We start from the raw sequence: 12,801 nt of genomic DNA, 5'->3' as shown, positions 1-12,801 counted from the left end.
CTATCTGCAGGTTGGGTGGTCTGAGATCTTTATCTTTGCAGGACCTTTGCCCTTTGCCTCGGTCGTGTAGGATGGACAAAAGCAGCATGCCTGAGGTTCTGATCGCAAACTCCACGGGAGCTGCTGGTTCTTGCCATGGAAATATCAGCCGACCTCAGCCCCCACAAGTTTGCTTGCACTGTCTGGCAGAGTCCATCGTTGATGCCTTGGATTTCTGCCCAGACTACCCTCCCAGCCCTAAAAAGCCAGTGGCCTGGTTTTCAGAGGTGCTGAGTACTCATAGTTCCCATGGACATTGACTGCTGTCCTACCCCTTCCGCCCAGCGGTGGGTGCTTAGCATCTCAGACTGCTTGTGTGCCTGTCCCCTGTGGCACTCACCTGAAAGAGCCCCTGGTTATGTCGTGCCCTTGTTATTATAAGTGGGCACCTCTCAGAGTGGAAGCTCTAGGACCGAGCTGCCGATACTTCAAACTTGTGACATGGGTTTTGGCTGGCCAGAGTCTAAACGGCCCAACAGAACCACTTTCCATGATGAATTCTGGGTCCTGCCTCTGTTCTGGCCTCAGTGACCCCACCATTGCCTGTTTCCCATTCAGCTGACCATGCGCTGACTGACACCGGAGGTTGGGCTGGTCCGAACCTCACCCATGGAAAGCCAAGCCCCCCGGCCCTTCCTGGGGCACAATGGGGTGTGTTCACTTGTCATCTGTGCACGTTAGGACCAATCCTGGGCTAATCCCACAAGGTTTGGAGATTGGATGAGCAGCCTGAGGTCCTGATCCCCCTTCAAACGCTGAGCTAATGGCTTTTGAGTGGCTTGGGAAACATTTGCACGTGTCTGCCCAGTCCCTAGTGGACACTGGCAAACTCACCACTGCAGCTGCTACTAGCTGGAACCCTTTAGTCTGCGGTCTCAGCAGGGAGGCCGAGAGGTGACTGAGGTAGGAGGAATAAATTCCCATCTCACTGCTAGGGGGGTTGCTGCGGGATAGCAACTTTGGTGGAATATTTCCACTGCTGCAGTCCATGCTGTACCAGACCTCTTGGGGAGAAAAGTTCTTGGACTTTTGGACTGCCAGTCCAGCTTCTTTCATCAGCACACATTTCCCTGAAAATCTCCTAGAAAGAGAAGCACTGGATCGACAATAGAAAGGGATTACAATGCTGACATTCACCTGCCTGCATCAAAGCATGATGCAATGAAAAATGAAGCAGCAGGTATAGAGGAAGTGGATTAAAGGCCAGGAGTTTAAACTTGGGATTTTCTAAGGAGCCAATGAATTTGGAAAGGGGAAGTTAGATGCAGATTCCTGGAGAAAGGGGAACCAGATAATACATAAAGACATTGCTAAGGAAGAACAGGATTGGTTATAGCAAAGGGCTGGTGCTTCTTCCCTATGCGATATCGTCAAGGAAAACCATTTATGGTCCTGATCCAAAGCCCACTGGAGTCCGTGGAAAGTCCTCCACTAACATCAGTGGGCTTTGGTTGAGATCGTAGGAAACTACATCACCAATTCTCCCAATCCAACGTTTCAAAGCAATTTATAATAATACCTCAAAACCATGTTGGAGGGCATGTGGAGGAAGAGGATATGTTCTTTCATGTCTGAAAGGACTCCCTTAGGGCATATTTCAGAGTAGCAGCCGTGTTAGTCTGTATTCGCAAAAAGAAAAGGAGTACTTGTGGCACCTTAGAGACTAACAAATTTATTTGAGCATAAGCTTTCATGAGCTACAGCTCACTTCATCGGATTATTCTGGGAACAAATATTTAAGATCACAGAAACTAAGCAGCCAGAGGTTACATTCCTTCTCTTATGGGGACTTGCAGGGAAAGTTATGCCGCCCTATGCAAAATACCACTTAGACCTCCTATCTTTTGGTGTCCACCAGATGCTCTATGGCTGGATTTTGGAAGAAGAAATCCCTTCACCCAGAAGTTTCTTCCTTGCTCTGTAGAATCCGAGACACTAGTATTGGAGAATTATTGGACAGCCCAAGATCAAGATCTTCTGACTTGTATACAACCTAGCTTCTGTTTACAGAAGATGAAGGAAAGGACATCTCCTCAGTACCCTGCAAAGCAGGCAAGGCTACATCTTCCATTGTGAGCTGATCTTCAATACACTGATATATAAATTATTCAAAAAAAAGTATTGTCTGGGTTTGTAACTTCTATTACAAACCTTAGGAAAGACATACAGACCTATGCTCTTAAGAGCTGGCTTGATTGAGAAAGTGAGGATTCCCTCTTTCTTCCCTTCATTCATTTTTCATGTTTGGAAAAGTGGTGAAAATCAGAAGCTAACTATCTGCGTACGGTCGGCCTGTCCATTGTTTTATTAGGGCAGCATCAGGGCAGAGCAGGTGTAGGTGCTGGCTGCGCTAGGAGATTGTGTTCACCGCCCCAGTGAGCTTGAGTTACTTTGCTAGAGTTACTCTGCCGGAGCTAGGCTGGCTGGAGTGAGAGCGGCCATGCTGGGAAATTACGCTCAAGCTACACGGTGTTTGGATTAGCATCTGGTGAGTAACATTAATTCAAGTTTGTAGTCTGCAGCTGCATCCCCCTTGCATTTCTAGTTGTAGCATTAGTAGCACTTGAGCATGAATCTCCCCCAGCCCCCCATGAGCCAGCTCAAATATAAAGCTCAAATATAAAGCCCCATTTGATAGGAGTTAGAGATTTTTGTGTCTGGACAGGAATCAGGATAGGGGCACCACTTGAGTTATACCTCTGCAAGGTATGTTGTTGTACATAGTGATATCCCTGTAACACATGGCAGATGCATAAAATCATTGAAATGTAGGGCTGGAAGGGATCTCAAGAGGTCATATAGTCCGTCCCGCTAGCTGACACAGGGTTAAGCATACCTAGTCCATCCTTGGGCATAGCTGTGAATCTCACCAATGGGAAGGACTCGACATTAAGTCAGATGATTGAGCTAAGTGACTGGGGTGTCGAGAGAAGGGGCATTTGCATCTCCCTGCATATGAGAATCAAGATTATATAAGCAAGGGAATAGTCCCGCTCTTGTGGGGAACTTTCCTGGCTTCTGCACTACCCTGGTGAAGTGGACTAGCGAAAGGATCTGAGTCCTCGCTCCCACTTCCTTTACCCTTGAGGACTCCTCTTCCACTCTCCTGTCTGGCAGAGTCCTCGTAACCCCAACAAGGCTGGGCCCAGGATTCCTGGGGGGCTCGACCCCCAACCCTGCTGCGGTCACCTAGGACAGGGGCCAGGGTGTCCCCACTCCGGGGTACTCTCTCTGCACTGGGCACTTCTCTGACCCACTGATCATTACATACAAGTTAAAGCAAATGCAAGTTATTTAATCAACAATTAATTTTAAAAAGAATAAGGAAAAATGGGAAAGGTTAAAGGAAACACAGCACCCGGCTCTGTGGCAGGGAACATCACAAACGGTGTCTCTGGAACGTCAGGGCAGTTCACAGTCTGTTTCTTGTCAGTCCCCGGCCTTCTTCTCAGGCCCTGGCTGTGCTGCAGGGATGCTGTGGGTTGGATACTTGCTCTGGTGGTGGCCACACGCTCTCAGGCTCTAAGTGGTAGGACCCTTCTTCCCAGCATTGCCCCCTCTCTGTCAGGGTTACCAATCCCCCTCCGAATCTGGCCTGCAGAGCCTCTGGCTGAGGCGTCTCCCTGTGCTGGGCCCACTGCCCAGGGTCCCCCTCGGTCTCCCCAGCTGCTCACCGCACCCAGCTCCAGACTGCTCCAGCCCCAGCGGCACCACTCGGTCTCAGCACGGCTGCTGCTGCTCTGCCTCCAGCTCCCTGGGCTGCTTCTCTGGCCCCTCTGGCTCTGGTTGCTGCAGCTCTGCTCCCAAGACAGGGTCTGCTCTCTCTGGGCTGCTTTTCTGGCCCCTCTGGATCTGGCACAGCTCTGCTCCCCAGCTCAGCTTGGGCCCCTGTTTTCTCCTTAGCTCGGCACCACTCTATCTGACCCAGGCATGTCCAGCTCATATGGACACAGGATCTCCCTGTGCTCCTGACTCCCTCATTAGTCTGCCCGCCCTGTCATTCAGGCTGACTTGGAGCATTGGCCTCTCCCCATTGTACCTGGGGACTGTCAGTCTCAGGGTCCTGATTCCACATTGACCCTTCCCCCATTTACTACTGGGAGTTAGCAACTAAAACACCCCCACTGAATGTTAGTAAGGGGGCAACAGGACCCTTACATTTTGCTTAAAGCATTAAGAGCAAACTAAACAGCCGTTTATTCTCAAGACACCATGCTCAGTGCTTTGAACTTCGAAGGTGTTGGGATTTGTGCTGGGCAAACTTCAGCAACTCCGGAGATGCAGTTCATACAAATACCCTAAAGTTGGGTTGCTTATTGGGATCTCTGGAAACCTGGTCTTGGAAATCTAGAGAGAGCAGGTTTTCCTCACCAGATTTCTGGGACTCTGCTCCTGGTTGAGTTGGAAACGGCTGCAGTGTTTGTCCTTTGGCGCTTGACGGCCTGGCGGATGGAGACGGAAATGAAAAATAATGTGGGAAATAAATTCAACTTTTTTTTTTTTTAACCTCAGAAAAAGTTTGACTCCGGCTTAGGCTGAGTTTAGGGGACAAGATTTGTGAGACATGTTAGCCAAGAAGATTCCCTAATGCCACATTTGATTTCCAAGTGTTTAGAAGGAGTGTCCTTCCTCCTTTGTGCATTCCCCCCCCCGTGCCTCTTTTGCTACCTCCCTCTTCGGCTTGGAACAGCCGCGTCAGTCTTTGCCCTCCCTTTGCCAGCAACAACCCTGCAATAATCAATAACCCTCAAACTGCTGCCATCTGTTTTCGGTAGCGGGGCTGATTTTTAAACATCCAAACTCCCGTCACAAAGGAGCGTGTCAGGATGCAGTGTGTGCAATGGGGTGGTGTGCTGGTGATGAAGCAATACAACCTAGGTGCTCTAGAGAAGGTAAAGGGGAATCTGATTAGGACACGCCTAATAATATCCCTGCCTGTCTTTAAAAAAAAAAAAAAAAGGCACATGTCCTCGGGGGTATCACTCAGCTTTGTCTCTGGAACAAAATGTCCTTCTGCTTTGGCACGCACAGCATGGTGCTATCAGCTGCCATGTGCTGCCACCGGATGGCCAAATGAGTTATGGCAGCAAGGGGGTGCAGACATTTACCTTCGCCTTGGATCCCACCCTGTGGAAGGAACAGAGATCCTGCATAATTGGCAGCATCCATCTGATAGGCGGGAGAGCTCCAGATCACTTCCCGGTGGCTGCAGAGAGGGCGGACGGTCTCCTGGGGTCTCCCACCTGCTGTGTATTCAATCCTGAGCTGGTGTTATGAACTCTCCTGCTAGTATTTCCCACAGTGACCTGTCCACCTTGTTCCCGTCAATGTTGAGCGCTGCTTTCGGCTGCTTCGCCCTCCTCACCATGCACCCAGGAAGCACAAAGCAGCGCAAGCAACCGTGCATTCTTGCTGCAGACGCTGCAGTTCCTGCACTGGTAGCTCTCCCTGTAACTTGCCCGCTGGATCTCCACTCCCAGCACTGGCAGCAGGACTGGAGTGCGGGGCTCCATGACTCCAAGTGTAAGAACTGCGTACTCGGTGCTCCAGCAAGCCTATCCTAGGGCCTGGTGACTGTGCCTTGCCTGGAGGCAGTACCCCTGCTCCCTGCGCTGGCAGAGCAGTGGCATCTCCCGCATGCCACTTGACAGCGTTTCGTTCTTCTATTTCGATCCCAACATCCATTTCTGCTGCCCCCGGGTGGGGGTAGGGGGCAATCTGTAGGGCCGGTCACCATCTGGAGTCTGCTGTCATTAGATTAGCACTTGTAACCAATCTCACTTCCTCCCGTTTGTCCTTCATTGTCAACTGCAGCTCCCGCACCACCAAGGATGGGTAGAAAGTCAAGTTCAATGAAAGGCAAGGGGAGGCTGAGTGCCAGGGAGAGCCACCTCTTCAACAGTGTCCAATCTAAAAATACATGAGAGAGGGTACGTGACCGGGGCGTCCTTATCACTTGTGTTAGCAGTGCCTTGGTCTGCCGGGCGAGTGACATTCTAGTCCTCCTCCATCCGTGATGATTTGTTATTTCCACTGGGGCAGAGGCTAGGAACCCTATCCAAGGATCTGGCCCTCCTGTGCTGGGCACTCTACAGACATGTAATGAAGAAGTCAATCCCTGTCCCAAAGAGCTCAGAAGCTACATATCAGACAGGACGTGAGAAGTGGATGAAACAGACAGAGGGGAGGCGGTTGGGTTGGGAGGAAATAAACATAAAGTGAACGGAGTTAAGCAGAAGTTGATCCTTCTTGCCTCTCTTGAGCCAGCTTTTGTTCCACTGCAGAGATGATCTTTCTTTGCCAGCTGCTCTGATGATCTCATTCCTCTCTCGCTGATGCCACCCTGCCTGCTGTAACTCACTCAAACTCCTCTCCTTGTCCCTCAAGGCTCCGCACAACACTGGACCGGCCTATCTCTTGGATCTCATTCTGAAATGTCTTCCTCTCCCTCCCCAACACCACCAGCAATTCCGGTCGCAGTTCTCCCTTCGTTCCCTTCTCCATGCTCCACCTTGTTGTCCCACGCACCTGTCGGTGCCGATGTGCCATGCCCTTTCAGATCCCTCCTAGGGACTCACTTCCTCCGCAATGCCCACAAACACTGACCCATTATAATTATTATTGCTTAATTATGATAGTGCCCTGCAGGTGCTTTCCGAACACACAAGTGGGATGGTCTCTGTCCTTTACTGGATGGAGTTGTGTGGACCTACCTATATTCATAGACTTTTAAGGCCAGAAGAGACTATTACGATCATCTAATCTAACTTCCTGCTTAACACAGACCATGGGACTTCCCTGTATTAATTCCTGCTTTCAGTTCAATGGATGTGCTTGAACTAGAGCAAGCCTTTTAGAAAAACATCCAGGCTTGATTTCAAAATTGCCCATAATGGAAATCCACTACAGCGCTTGGTAAGTTGTTCCAGTGATTTAATTACCCTCACTGTTAAAAATGTGCACCTTGTTTCCAGCCTGAATGTGTCTAGTTTTAGCTTCCAGCCTTCGGATCTTGTTAGACCTTAGAATAGGTGGAGCTGAATGAAAAACAGGATGAATCTTTCATAAAAATGTTTGTGAAACGTCACTCATTTTTTAACTGAAATGTGCAATTTTGATAAGAATTTTTTTAAAACTTCAACGTTTTCAACCAGCCACAGAGATGGTTTTTTTAAAAAAAAAAAAAAAAAAAAAAGATGAAATTTTGGTGAAAGTTTTGTGACAATTTGGACCTATATTTTTTTCATCAACATTTCTAAATGTTTCAGCCAGCTCCACTCATCTGTCCATTCTCTCTCCTTCTGGCGCTAGGGGCTGTTCACAATCCCACCTGGTATCATCATCCTCCCAGTTCTGGGACCAGCAAAGCAGCGCTGGGACTTTAAGGTGGATGTGCAGTGCCTAGTGAGGACAGCAAATGGGGCTGCTTTATCGATCCATTTATGACTGTTGACGCAGCTGAGCCGGGGAGCAGATTTCTGCTTGGATCAAATTTCATGACCTTTCCAGGTGTTTTGCTTTGTATGTAGTCCCCTCCCTCCTCTGAATTTCTGAGGAAGAGCTATGAGGCCTGGTAGGAAACACAGCCCTCCGTCTGGATTCTAAATCCCCTGGCACTTTGGGGGTGTTTGGATCCAGAGTTTCCTTTCAGGCCTGTGTATGTTTGAAATGCACAGTAAAATACCACAGCAGAAAACGCCTGAGGAAGGGTAAAATGTGCTGAAGTGAGCCTAGAGCCCATTTTCAGAAGGGATTTAGGCACTTTTGAAATTGTTACCTGGGGAGTTTGTGATGGCCGCCAATCCCAGGAACTGTGCTGTCCCTGTCCTGTCCTGTCTGCTGTAATGTCAGGCTCTGGAGCTGAAAGCATGGGTCTCTGCTCCTTGGACTAAAGAGCCAGGCTGTGTAGCTGGGGCTGTAACAAATTCTCCCCTTCTGTGGCTTGAGCGCAGGGCAGGGTGACTAGCATATACTGACCCTGATCCATAGTCCCAGTATCGCCTCTGTTATGGGCTGGGTATGTGCAGCAGTCACAAAGCTGCCACTCCTTCTAAGGCAAACAGAGGGAAATCAGCTGCACCCAAGTCCTACCCTGTCCATTTAGAAAACATTTGTACTTAGCAGCTGCGTGAGCCCACAAATCCCCAGAGCCCTAAAAACAGAGTGAGAGAATGCCCCTCGCTGGCTTTGGGTGTCTGAACGGACAATAGCGCCAACCCGGTTCCTCTCAGTCAGCAGCAGCTGAACTTCCTGGTCGGTCTACCTGAAATCCTATCTGAATCCTTCCCTGACTGGCTGGCAGAGAGAGAGCAAGATTCCTGCAGCAGCTCACCTGAGGCAGGTAAGCCCCCAGTGTGGAGTTCTCTGTGCTGCGAGCTTCCAGCAGGAGAGGTCGAGAGGTAGGAGAAGTGGGAGCGGGGTGTATATGACAGCTCCAAACCCAGGAAGTCTTTGCCTTCGATGCCACAGCTGCTGTGTGACTGGGAAAGCCATCTTTATTGTTGCAGGGCCTTTACGGTTAATATTTCCTGCCACACCTTACAGGGACAGTCACTTTATTCCTGTAAAACCCACGGCACCATTCTAGTTGTAGCCTTCTTTTAAACTAGACAAACCACTTTGTCAGACTGGGTGAAATTCACAAGCAAGGCCTGTAGGCAGCGTTTCCATTAAGGAGGGAGAACCCAGTTTCCCAAATGCCAAAGAGACAAGGTATTTGAATGGACTGAACTAAAGAAATGAGGTGAGGGAAAGAATTGGAGCTAAGGGACTGGCGGGGGAGGGAGAACTTTCTCCTTCAGACCCTTCTGCAGACACATTTTCCTCCTTTTTTTTTTTTTTTTCTGCCACAAATGCTTGTTTGCGCTGCTTGCCTGGCCCTTTGCTCTTCCAAGAGTCTGCTGCCATCAAAGCTTTCCTCAGGCTATTCTACAGAGTGAGGCTGGTAGTTACCTGTGTGGAGTTCTTGCTTTAGACATGAGCTTTTGTTTAAAAAAATCTCCTTCTCTTGAGGAGTGCTTGGATTTACAAACACTAGAGAGAGAAGCTCAGTGTAACCTCTCCCGCTTCTATCTAGGGACATATATGCCCTCTCCATCATTAATATGTTTATCCGCCCAACACCCTGGGAGGTAAAGAAACACAGAGAGGGGAAATGATGTACCCAAGGTTACACAGGGAGTCAGTTTCAGAGTAGCAGCCGTGTTAGTCTGTATTCGCAAAAAGAAAAGGAGGACTTGTGGCACCTTAGAGACTAACAAATTTATTTGAGCATAAGCTTTCGTGAGCTACAGCTCACTTCATCGGATGCATTCAGTGGAAAATAGGGAGTTTGTGGCAGAGCCAGAAGTTGAATTCAGGTCCCCCAGGCTACTGCTTTAATATCGGCCTCCTGAACACCATTGCAGTCCATACTGCCATTCTCAGGCCCAGTAAAGCCTGGTTTAAAAGCAGGTTGCACGGTCCATGGGGTTCATGTGAAATGAGGTGTAGTCTAGTACTTCATCATACTGCTCTTTGTGCTGAAGGCCCCTGATTTAGTATGCTGTGCTGGGACAGTGCCGTGAGACTCTTTCACCACAAATCCTATCCAACTGGCCAGTTTTCAGGCTTGTGGCTGAGCTTCAGAGAAGCCTCAAAAATCAACTGCTTGAATCCACGCCTCAGATCTGGGAGCAGAGCTGGATTTGGTAGCTGTGTCTATGTCTTGCTGGCTCCGGAAGACCTTCTGTATTTTGGGGACATTCAAGGCAAAATGACCCTCCGGGGGGACTGAAACTGTTGAACCTCGTTCCATGTATTTCTGTAATCCAAAACCACCTCCTCAGTTCACACTCTCGTATGGAGAAGGTTGGAATACTGGAAAAATAAAAAGAAAATACTGGAAAAAGAAAAGGAGGACTTGTGGCACCTTAGAGACTAACAAATTTATTTGAGCATAAGCTTTCGTGTGCTACAGCTCACTTCATCGGATGCATTTGATGAAGTGAGCTGTAGCTCATGAAAGCTTATGTTCAAATAAATTTGTTAGTCTCTAAGGTGCCACAAGTCCTCCTTTTCTTTTTGCGGATACAGACTAACATGGCTGCTACTCTGAAACCTGTCATAAAATACTGTGTTATTATTCCCTGCTGGGTAAATTGTTTTGGCAGGTTATTTGATCCTCTTCATTGTACTGAAATGAACTGGCTGGTGTGTATTTGTACCACCACATTCTACTGGATGGTACTAGAACTGTTTAATTGTGTGTCCTAGGACCTATACCAGACACTGCCTCTGATGATTCTCTTTTTGCTTAGGTGGCGGGGGCCTTGTGATTTTAGAGCAGGAGAATTTGAGTTCTATCTCATCTGCTGCCATGGACTTCCCAGCGGTCATGCTGTGCAGCAAAGAGAGAAACAGGAAGTCCGGTGGGTTTGTCACACTGTGTCGTACTCCCTAAAACCCTAGGGATAAGTTGTTCCTGGGTGAACAGCACTGAGCTATTACATCAATTTAAGCTGACCTGAACCTTCCCTTCTCAGCACACGCATTCAGGACTGAGAATGCACCTCATTCCCAAATGCTCTCTGCCTGACAATTCATGTTCTCATTGAAGTGCCCAGCGTTGAGGTCTGGATCTTGACACGCTTGAATGGGCAATGTCCTCCTTCCCTAATGTGTGCGGGCCAGTAGTTGCAGCCGTGTCAGATGGAGTCTCTGAGCAGCAGGAGGAGGGTTGTCTGTGGGTTTAACTGTAAAGCAGTGATGTTGAGCTAATCAGTGGCACATGCAAATGATGGAGTGCCAGGACTGCAGTTCTGGGGCATGTCTGCATACACACATGCTGACTCCCCAGCTTCAACTTTCTGAATGCAAAATGAATTGCAAATCTGCAATGGCCAACAACAGCCACTAGTTTCAGAGTAGCAGCCGTGTTATTCTGTATTCGCAAAAAGAAAAGGAGTACTTGTGGCACCTTAGAGACTAACAAATTTATTAGAGCATAAGCTTTCGTGAGCTACAGCTCACTTCATCGGATGCTGCTCTAATATATTTGTTAGTCTCTAAAGTGCCACAAGTACTCCTTTTCTTTTAACAGCCACTAGGTGGCATTTTGTGTTGGCTATCTCAGTGCTTCTCCAGTTCTGTCAGTCTGCGCCTGCTGTTGCCACTCTTGGTAATTTTTTACCAATAGTTCTACTTTTGAAAGTAGACAAAACTACTTTTGTCCTCGGGGACAAAAATTGGTGGCGACTTTTTGGGCTACCAATTACTTTCTTGTGGCAAAATACTGGAGATTTTTCTGGAGGTCTCTGCGGCTCCCCAGTCCCTGTCCCTGCACTGCCACCTGGTGGCTGTTCAAATGAGCAGCCACTGAGATGCAGGTGCTGCTGGACCAACTCCACATCTCCCGGCCAGCAGAAGCCACATGGCAAATGCACCCTTGGAACAGAGCCCTGCTGGCTGCGGCAAAGCAGAGATTCCTTTTGGCCACGGGATGTATCCAGTCGGATGAGGAGGCAGCCAATGTGGAGGTGGGGGCAGGGTATAATAAACCTGGAAGCAACCCAGTGAGTAGCAGCTGCTGCTGGGCCCCCTTTGTAGGGAAGAAAGGCCCTGCCAGCCCCACCTTTCTGGCCTCCAGCCATCTTCACGCCTGCGTTCACTCTGCAGACTTCCAGGCAGGCTGCGCAAATCACTGATGGTCCAAAGTCAGTGGTTGGAGAACCACTGAGCTGCCGTATCTAATTGTGTGTGAGCCAATAAACGTATACCTAAGTTGCGAGACCATTTTTGTAGCAGACCCATGATTTCCCCCCCAGCTCCTCATGCCTTGTCGGGCTCCCAGCATAAAGTACTATACAACAACTGGACTTCCTTGGCGGGGCTGCAGGTCTTCAGTAGCCCTCTGGGCCTGCCCTTATTCATAAAAAAAGACAGTTTAGAGATGGGTCACTGGGCTTTAAGGACTTCATTGAAATGAGCAGGCACTGCATACGTATGAGGTTGGCTTATAGGCAGTGCCAACTTCAATATGACTTTATAGGGCACATTGTGGGTGCAGTTTGATGCCCATGTTGGATGGCATTGCCAGGCAGCAGCACCTCTGAGCTCTTAACTGCTTTGAGGAGTTTACACAGAATTGATTCCTGTAGAGCTGGTGAAGTAACTGACAGAGAGGCTGGGAGACCTGAATGGTGCATCTGGTCTTTGCAATCAGGCACATTCTGTTCTCCCAAGCACAATTCTTATTTTAGTGCTTCCTCTTCTTGGGATAAGATAACTGGGGCTATGGAGATGATGGTTGTCTTCATCTCCTTGAGGCATTAGAAGATATTGGTGAGTGGAGGTGAGCGTCTCTGCTGCGGGTCAGATATAATAACCCATAGCACTGTGCTGGGATGATTACATCCAACCAATATCTGCACGCAGGTGGAATGTTGTTCTCTTGTATGCACTTGCTCTTCCCATGTGAAGTTTCATGCTAATACTACCATCCTCCCGGGCCAAGCTTTCTTTAGAAAGCTATTGTTTAAACAAACAAAAGGAAGTATTTTTTTCACACAATGCACAGTCAACCTGTAGAACTCTTTGCCAGAGGATGTTGTGAAGGCCAAGACTATAACAGGTTTCAAAAGAGAACTAGATAAATTCATGGAGGATAGGTCCATCAGTGGCTATTAGTCAGGATGGGCAGGGATGGTGTCCCTAGCCTCTGTTTGCCAGAAGCTGGGAATGGGCTACCAGGAATAGATCACTTGATGATTCCCTGTTCTGTTC

At 48.6% G+C, this 12,801-nt stretch overlaps 1 protein-coding gene across 3 annotated transcripts in view; it reads left to right on the top strand.

The window, feature by feature from the left end:
• Positions 1–12,801, top strand: part of TPRG1 (tumor protein p63 regulated 1) — a 113,294-nt gene that overhangs the window by 26,711 nt on the left and 73,782 nt on the right. Inside the window, exon 1 of one of the 3 annotated variants that reach the window (XM_038416555.2) lies at positions 7,482–8,380. The exons of the other annotated variants lie outside the window; for them this stretch is intronic. The gene's annotated coding sequence lies outside the window, so the exon portion shown is untranslated. Of the gene's footprint in view, positions 1–7,481; positions 8,381–12,801 lie in introns of those variants that run through there. 3 annotated transcript variants of the gene reach the window in all.

Source organism: Dermochelys coriacea, chromosome 9, assembly GCF_009764565.3.
Source record: "Dermochelys coriacea isolate rDerCor1 chromosome 9, rDerCor1.pri.v4, whole genome shotgun sequence".
In the NCBI taxonomy this organism is placed as follows: Eukaryota; Metazoa; Chordata; order Testudines; family Dermochelyidae; genus Dermochelys; species Dermochelys coriacea.
This window is presented reverse-complemented; position numbering and strand designations above follow the sequence as displayed.